The following is a 10,379-nucleotide window of genomic DNA, read 5'->3' on the forward strand; positions in this document are numbered from 1 at the left end:
TAAGTAAAACACTTCCTCAATTCTTCTTCAAACGTAATGGTTGTAACGCCATATCTCCCTTACAAACAAAATATTAGCAATTTATATCGAGAGAACGGGAAATTGTATAGTGATGGGAGCAACGTTGGACAGTATGCACTCATAGTACTCAGAAAAATAAGCGATTTCAATGCAAAATGAACGAGGAGTCATTGTCATGGGGAGTCGTGGGGAAACGGCAGAGCCCTCTTTAGGCAAAATGTCTATAACTTATATCGAGAGAACAGGACGTGGTGGTATGGGATTAACGTTGGACACCGTGGACCTATAAGGCGCATCGAAAAAATTTGAAGGGCGGACGCCAGCGAGCCTTACTTCTTTCCATATAATAATATAAAATTATATTGTCGAAATACACACACGAGTTAGCTACTAATATTTCATATTATTATTATTATTATTATTATTATTATTATTATTATTATTATTATTATTATTATTATTATTATTATCGACAGCGTCTTTTCATTACGTGAGCATGTTTGACATAAAACCGAAGAGCAGATCCATCATTCGTATAAAGAATAAGAATAGCCAGTTACTTTAACTGTGAGCGACAGCGAAAAATACGAAAAAAGTGACTACCTTAGCGAAAAGGAACAATACTTTCATTCAAATGGATAAAAAATCAAGCCGAGATAGATTCGAATTTGCATGGACGGCGCGAAAAGCCAGTGCTTTGTCCACTTTTTTTTTAACTGACTCACCGAACGTGTTTCAGTAACTTACTTATTGCTAATTTTACTTGCTTCACTCATTTAAGTTGATTTTTCTAATAACTTATAACGACAGGGACACGAACACAGAAACATCGAGAACAGTTAAAAATCATAGATTCTCTCCCGCCGGGAATCGAACCCCGGACACCATACACCTAAGGCGCACGTGCTAGCCACTAGACCAGCAGGGAGGGCACCGCCCGATTAGGAATTACGACCACTGTATTGCCGGCTATCACTTCTGTGGGTTGTATACTATGATCACATGTTCCTTCTTTGCTGGAAGAGTTAAACCTACATTCTATGTAATACATGAGGTGTTTAGACTTACATGCTCTTCATATAATGTAATAAAAGGATCAAGCTGGGAATAAAAAAAGAACATTCCTTGGACAAAACGGAAACTATTGGCATCAGAAATATTTATCTACGAGGCATGCGCAGTAGTATATTTCAGAATACTTACTGTTTAGTTCAGTAAACGAAGAAAGGGGTATAAAAAAGCAAATATGTCGCGTCAACGAGATCGACTAGAGTTGACAGAGGCGGAAGCAGATGTGTAGTAATACAACAACTTGGTTAAATTGATAATTGGTTCTTTATTCTGTAGTAGATTGTATCACAACTTTACGGGAGAGCAGAGACTTACTGACGCTATAATATAGTAAGCTTTAGTAACACGATCATATAGACACAAATGGATGTTGGATTTAACGAAAACCGTTTAGATATTCAGTGATTTGCAGGGTTGTATAAGACACAATACAATTCTTCATACCTCAGCTTCCGCCTTCCAGTAGCTAGACACATGCAATTTCTGGTTAGATACTGAAACTGCTGTCGGAGTTTAATACATGACGTATTGCAGGATACAAAATGCTTTGCATTACTTGTTTGTTTGTAGACAGCTATTAGCTTAGGGTTCTGAAAGGTTGTGTACAAACTAAGGATAGCCAATTCCGGAATTATTACTTTCCGGACTCCCGAAAGTAAAACCGGACAAATTCCGGAATTCGGAAAATTCCGATTTTGGAATAATTCCGGAATTCAGAAAAATCCGGAAATTAGAAATTTCTGATTTCGTTAATATTCCGGAATTCAAAAAAATCCGGATTTCTTTCGAAATCCGGAGTTATTCTCAATTCCGGAATTCGAAAAAAATCCGGATTTCTTTCGAAATCCGGAGTTTTTCTCAATTCCGGAATTTTCTAAATTCCGGATTCTTCCCGAGTTCCGGAATTCTTCTGAATTAGGGAGTTTGACTGAATTCCATAATTTTCCGAAATCCGGAAAGTGAAAGTTCCGCTTCCGAAAACTTGTGAACCAACGGTTTAGGAACAACTCAAGTTATTAATGTAAACTTTGCCGACATCATAAAAGAAATACGAAAGACATTTTGAATCGAAGAAATATAACATACAAGTTTGCAAGCGGAGACAAAGAAACCTAACGTAACCAGAATAAAAGCGAAGTGTTTACCGCGTAGCGATCGCGGTTCAGTTGTCGAGATGCCTGTATGAATACACTTTGGATTTTTTTTAACTTTAGGAATTTTAATGGCGATTGATCAGCGATAACATACGTTTTATTATATTCAGATATTTGAATACTCGGATGTTTCAATACTTGAACTATCAAATCTTCGGGAATAATAATAGTAATAATTATTATTATTATTATTTCGTAGAAGATTAAAAGCTAGGAGCTAATTATCGCTCAGGTCATACCATTACAAGCAGAAACGTGACATTTGGAAAGAATATATCGGTTTGGTTTAATGTTGCTCACGACAAGAGGAATTTCTCATCTTGTTTCTAAAATAAATAAAATATCATGAGAATTAACATTTTACATTCGAGACAGGTCAAGGCTAACTCAAAATTTTCGTCTCTCTTTGGAGATGAGAATCGAGACGAGACGAAAAGAATCGTAAACATTTCCCGTTTTGTCTCGATTCTCGAAATAGTTTATGTCCATTCTTTAACTAACAATTGCTCTGTAGACTGAATCTCATAGGCTATTTCGTTACATTCTATTTCAGAGCTCATTGAATTATGCTCTGTATAGGTATTTTGTAGCAAAGCTTTTATATTTACCTCTGCATATCCTAAAAATTAGTTTATCATATGCCTTACTGTTGCGTGATATTCAGTTATATTTATTACAGTTATTTTCCTTAAAACATACACTAGAATACTTTCTACATGAAACTTCAATGGAACGTTCTTGTTAAAAATGTTGGTAGTTGCAGAGGTGTGTCTTGAAGGTACGGAACCCTTTCCCCGAAATCTCTACTTTTAAGTAAGTTTTGCCAAATTTCAGAGCAAGTTTAAAACTTTTATTATTATTATTATTATTATTATTATTATTATTATTATTATTATTATATCAACACCGTGTATAATCTTTAAAAGATATGCGGTTTGTATCTGAATAGTATAAGCTAAGTGACTGTCGATCTCGGTCGTCGAGAAGTCTTCAGGAGGCAAGGACATCGGTCACGTTCTGGGTTTGAGTTCCGAAGGGGCAAGTATTTGGGCTCGAGCCAAAAATTGTTAGAAGTTATAGGCTTCAGCCAAACATGTTCAAAACAGCTGGGACCGGGTTTAGGCTTCTCAACGGCTCGAGCGGCTCGGCTTACAGCTCATTCACTATCGAACCGAACCGAAAAATGAGCCGAGCCAACAGCTCACCCAACCGAGCCAATTTTGAGCCATCGGATTAGTTGAGCTGAGTCGAACCGTGCCGATGGACTAGTTTCAACTTAGCTGACTCGAACCGGTTCTCATGAGCCGAGTAGGTGACCCATCCCAACCGAGAAAGCTCGAGCCATCGGTTTAATTAAGCTGAGTCGATGGCTCGTTCCAACTGAGCCGGCTCAGGTTATCGGTTCAATTGGGCCGATCCGACTGGAGCTGTTCGCTCAGTTGATACGAGCCGAGCTGGTTGATATCACTACCCGAGTTGGTCTTCTGCTTGGGCTCAAGAATACGACCGTGCAGGTCTCAGCCTTGATTTTAAGAACTACAGTATATACTTATATTGGTGATTACGACATTTGAGGCTGTCTCGTAATAATAAAAAAAACTCTTGTCTTCTCGTTATCTAGACGAGACGAGATACACTAAAATTGTCCCACGAGATGCATTAAAATTACGAGACGAGACGTACCCCTGTCGTGAGCAACACTAAAAGTATTCCACGTTACTGCTTACATTTCTCATGGCTTTCGCTTTCCAGTCTAATCAGGCCATTATTTCAAAACGAGTTAAAACGAGCTGAACGAGCGAGCGAGCCATTATCAAACTCAACTCAACTCGAAACTCGATCTCGAAAAGAGCGACTTGGCTCCGACTCAACTCAAAAAATTACCTTTGACTCGACTCGAATTGAACTCGAGTCGAGTCGAATTTTGGCTCGACTCGTGTTCATCCCTATCCGTATTTGTATTTTATGTTTCCACTTCAACAATTTCTATCCTTTCTTCTCCGTTTACCTGCTGTTTCTGGATTCCTCTTTCGGTGTCGTCTTTATTTAGACCATGCACTATTCTTATTCCCAGCTTGTGACCCGCTTCAATGTCTTATTCAGTTTAGGCTTTTCTCCTTACCTTGACTAAAAGTGTGATTGATTTAATTCTCACTTTCCGCGCCGGACCGATGAAAATTTATTATTATTATTATTATTATTATTATTATTATTATTATTATTATTATTATTATTATTATTATTATTATTATTATTATTATTATTATTATTATACTATTGAACTTGCACGGCGAAATTACTGTATAATACTATATTATTTCTGTAATTTTACTCCATTGTATGTTATTTAGTTTATTAATGGGCACTAAATTGTCTCTAGATCAACGAATAAATTAACTACGACATGCACTTTGGTGGAAATATCATTACAGAAACATTATTGGTTCGTTCCAAACATGTTCATGTAATGATATTGGCTGAAGCCTATAACTTTTAACAACTTTTGGCTGGAGCCCGAATACTTGCCCCTTCCGAACTCAAACCCACAACGTGACCGATGTCCTTGCCTCCTGAAGACTTCTTGACGCCGAGATCGGCAGTCAATTAGCTTATACTATTCAGATACAAACCGTATATCTTTTAAAAATTATACACGGTGTTGATATAATAATAATAATAATAATAATAATAATAATAATAATAATAATAATAATAATAATAATAATAATAATAATAATAATAATAATAATAAAAGTTTTAAACTTGCCCTGAAATTTGGCAAAACTTACTTAAAAGTAGAGATTTCGGGGAAAGGGTTCCGTACCTTCAAGACACACCTCTGCAACTACCAACATTTTTAACAAGAACGTTCCATTGAAGTTTCATGTAGAAAGTATTCTAGTGTATGTTTTAAGGAAAATAACTGTAATAAATATAACTGAATATCACGCAACAGTAAGGCATATGATAAACTAATTTTTAGGATATGCAGAGGTAAATATAAAAGCTTTGCTACAAAATACCTACACACAGTATAATTCAATGAGCTCTGAAATAGAATGTAACGAAATAGCCTATGAGATTCAGTCTACAGAGCAATTGTTAGTTAAAGAATGGACATACACTATTTCGAGAATCGAGACAAGACGGGAAATGTTTACGATACTTTTCATCTCGTCTCGATTCTCATCTCCAAACAAAGACGAAAATTTTGAGTTAGCCTTAACCCGTCTCGAATGTAAAATGTTAATTCTCATGTTATTTTATTTATTTTAGAAACAAGATGAGAAAATCCTCTTGTCGTGAGCAACATTAAACCAAACCGAAATATTCTTTCCAAATGCACGTTTCGGATTGTAATGGTATGACCTGAGCGATAATTAGCTCCTAGCTTTTAATCTTCTACGAGATAATAATAACTACTACTATTATCAATCGCCATCAAAAATCCTAAAGTTAAAAAAAAAAAAAAATACAACGTGCATTCGCACAAGCACCTCGACCACTGAACTGCGATCGCTACGCGGTAAACGATTCGTTTTTAGTCTGGTTACGTTAGGTTTCTTTGTCTCCGCTTGCAAACTTGTATGTTATATTTCTTCGATTCAAAACGTCGTTCGCATTTCTTTTATGAAGTCGGCAAAGTTTACATTAATAACTTGAGTTGTTCTTGAACCGTTGGTTCACAAGTTTGTTTTTTCTCCACACGAAACTACAAATATAACAGATTGAATTCTCATACTCTCCATTTCTTTCAAAACAGTCGCCATTACCTGGTCAAAGATTTATTTCCACCACGATTCATATTAACCAAAATAAATTTATTTTTCGGAAGCGGAACTTTCACATTCCGGATTTCGGAAAATTATGGAATTCAGTTAAACTCCGGAAAATATCCGGAATGTTAACGAAATCAGAAATTTCTAAATTCCGGATTTTTCCGAATTCCGGAATTATTCCAAAATCGGAATTATCCGAATTCCGGAATTTGTCCGGGTCTACTTACGGGAGTCCGGAATTGGCTATCTCTAGTTTATACACAACCTTTCAGAACACTAAGCTAGTAGCTGTCTACAAACAAACAAGTAATGCAAAGCATTTTGTATCCTGCAATACGTCATGTATTAAACTCCGACAGCAGTTTCAGTATCTAACCAGAAATTGCATGTATCTAGCTACTGGAAGCTGAGGTATGAAGAATTGTATTGTGTCTTATACAACCCTGCACACCACTGAATATCTAAACGGCTTTCGTTAAATCCAAGTTGTAGTACTCACAGTTACATCCATTTGTGTCTATATGATCGTGTTACTAAAGCTTACTCTATTATAGCGTCAGTAAGTCTTTCTCTGCTCTCCCGTAAAGTTGTGATACGATCTACTACAGAATAAAGAACCAATTATCAATTTAACCAAGTTGTTGTATTACTACACATCTGCTTCCGCCTCTGTCAACACTGGCCGATCTCGTTGACGCGACATATTTGCTTTTTATACCCCTTTCTTCGTTTACTGAACTAAACAGTAACTATTCTGAAATATACTACTGCGCATGCCTCGTAGATAAATATTTCTGATGCCAATAGTTTCCGTTTTGTCCAAGGAATGTTCTTTTTTTTTATTCCCAGCATGATCCTTTTATTACATTATATGAAGAGCATGTAGGTCTAAATACCTCATGTATTACGTAGAATGTAGGTTTAACTCTTCCAGCAAAGAAGAAACATGTGAATATAGTATACAACCTACAGAAGTGATAGCTGGCAATACAGTGATCGTAATCCCTAACGACACAGAGACTGAGCTATGCCCTCCCTGCTGGTCTAGTGTCTAGCACGTGCGCTTTTGGTGTATGGTGTCCCGGGTTCGATTCCCGGCGGGAGAGAATCTATGATTTTTAACTGTTCTCGATGTTCCTGTGTTCGTGTCCCTGTCGTTATAAGTTATTAGAAAAAGCAAGTTAAACGAGTGAAGCAAGTAAAATTAGCAATAAGTAAGTTACTGAAACACGTTCGGTGAGTCAGTTAAAAAAAAGGTGGACAAAGCACTGGCTTTTCGCGCCGTCCATGCAAATTCGAATCTATCTCGGCTTGATTTTTTATCCATTTGAATGAAAGTATTGTTCCTTTTCGCTAAGGTAGTCACTTTTTTCGTATTTTTCGCTGTCGCTCACAGTTAAAGTAACTGGCTATTCTTATTCTTTATACGAATGATGGATCTGCTCTTTGGTTTCATGTCAAACATGCACACGTAATGAATAGACGCTGTCGATAATAATAATAATAATAATAATAATAATAATAATAATAATAATAATAATAATAATAATAATAATAATAATAATATGAAATATTAGTAGCTAACTCGTGTGTGTATTTCGACAATATAATTTTATATTATTATGTGGAAAGAAGTAAGGCTCGCTGGCGTCCGCCCCCCAAATTTTTTCGATGCGCCTTATAGATACACGGTGTCCAACGTTGGTCCCATCCCACCACGTCCTGTTCTCTCGATATAAGTTATAGACATTTTGCCTAAAGAGGGCTCTGCCGTGGCCCCACGACTCCCCATGACAATGACTCTTCGTTCGTTTTGCATTGAAATCGCTTATTCTTCTGAGTACTATGAGTGCATACTGTCCAACGTTGCTCCCATCACTATACAATTTCCCGTTCTCTCGATATAAATTGCTAATATTTTGTTTGCAAGGGAGATATGGCGTTATAATCAATACGTTTGAAGAAGAATTGAGGAAGATATTGCCTTGCCACAAACAACACTCATTATTATTATTATTATTATTATTATTATTATTATTATTATTATTATTATTATTTACTTACCACTAATGTTGCCTACCTTTATTTCCATTGCAAAGTGTTACTAAAAAGCAATTCAAATAACACTCCTCGCCATTCACGCTCCCTTTACAGTTCTCTGTGTTAGAAGAAAGCACATTTATTATATTATTCTTTCAAATATCACGTTTCACAAGTTACTTCACTTTCAATGTGTAATTCCATATCATCACTAATAATCATCTTGTTCCGATAGGAAATAACCTCCTCCTGCAAAAAAAAAAAAAAAAAAAAAGCCTGACCGTAGCGAAAGGGCGTGAACTTTCTTTAGGCGTAGGGATGGTACCGAGACCAAGACTAGTCTCGGTCTCGTCTCAGTATCGTCTCGAATTATCGAGACGAGACCGAGACCGAGACGGCCTTTTATATACCGAGACGAGACCGAGACCGAGACGGTCTTTTATCTACCGAGACGAGACCGAGACCGAGACGGACCTCTATAAATCGAGACGAGACCGAGACGAGACTTAGGTCAGTCTCGAAAGTCTCGGTCTCGTCTCGAATATTGATATAGACAACTATTAAGATTGACCTTTACTCAAAATTTCTTTCGTTGCTGTATTAGGTAATATGGGAACGGTTGACTAATTTTCAGTGGCGTATTTAGGGGATGGCTATCGGACTAAAGCCCCTCTCGAAATAGATTTGTGATCATTTTTTCGCATTGCACGTACAACTCAAATATTTCTTACTCGTTCTCAAGCCTCTCCCGAAACAAAATCCACTGCTGATGTGTATAGTCATCTCTGTTTCTCTCTCCCTCTCTCAACACACACACACACATTATATATATATATATATATATATATATATATATATATATATATATATATATATATATATATATATATATATATATATATATATATATATATAATACTAGCGGATCCAGGATACGATCGAGGGAGGGGCTAAACCATAGTTTGACATTTTATCCAGTGTAAAGAAAGAAGTAGGATTGAAGCCCATTTTATACAGTGTACAGCTGAGCGTCAAGGGGAGGTATAACCCCTTTAACACTCCCCTTGGATCCTCGCCTGTATATCATATCTAATATAAGTAAAAGGAAGAGTTTGTTTGTCTGTATGTCTGCGTGTCTGTCTTTCTGATTGCCTGTGCTGTGTGCGGCCTGGGGACCAGACGAGAGTCCAAGAGTTACGCAATTTGGGTGACAAGTATCATGTCCCAGGCCTCAGACAAAGAAGCGGTTTTTTTTTTTTTTTGTTTGTTTTTTTTTTATCAGGAGGGTAGAAAGTGACCGATATTAATGTCGAATACATAGTTTTTGCAGGCGCTGAGATCAATGATGATACTTCCATTAGCGACGACTTTCAAATTCAGCTACCAGCGCATGCGGGAAGGGGTTCACCTGCTGGGGAGGGGGTACCCAGACATGTAAAAATAATACAAAATGACCGATATTAGTGTCAAATACACACAGTAGTTTTCGCGGTTGCTGAGATAGTGATACTCCCACAGGCCTTGACTTGCAAATACTGGTCCCATGCGAAAAATGGTTATTTCATCTAGTTCTATATATTAAAAATGCTGAATTTTTTGTAACATGCTGTGTGAAATATGGAAGGGGAAATTCTTCCAGATACTCTGCAATACCACTAGATAAACAAGCAATGTTGCCAACGCAACATAAAGTTGTAATTTCTCGAATTGCACTACGTTTGATATTACATATTTCTGTTCAGTTAATTTAGTTTAGTGCGTGAGTTTTTTCGGGGTTCTCTCGTTTCCTCCCACTTTCATCATTCCAGCATTTCATTCATCTCTCGTCATCACAGTCTCCTTTAGCCTAACCGGAATAATCGTGGGACGTAAAACTCAAAAATTTTATTTCATTTTTTAATTGAGTTTAACGCCTCTTTCAGCAGCGAGGTTGTATGAGACTGAACCTATTGATTAATGTTGAATCTAAACCACATGAGCTCCCGCCGGGAATCTAACCCTGGTCTCTCACGCTATACTGCTTAGCCACGAAAGAGCTCTACATATTTCTAATTTAGATATTAAATTAAACCACAAAAGCACATATCTTATTCAGTGTAACAAAGGACAATACATATCACTAACATCAACATTTTGGAGATCTCTAATAACTCAAATGGCAGGAACATTATAACATTAATGTTCAGTAGTTTTAATTACAACAAGTCGCAGTTACATTATTTTAAGCAGTGTTGCGAACTTAAATAAATTGCTAAATATTATTATAAATATAGTGCAAATAATGTAGCTAAAGTGCAAAATATTTTAAAATTAC

Source organism: Thermobia domestica, chromosome 7 (genome assembly GCF_964235325.1).
Source record: "Thermobia domestica chromosome 7, izTheDome1.hap1.1, whole genome shotgun sequence".
NCBI classification, from domain to species: Eukaryota; Metazoa; Arthropoda; class Insecta; order Zygentoma; family Lepismatidae; genus Thermobia; species Thermobia domestica.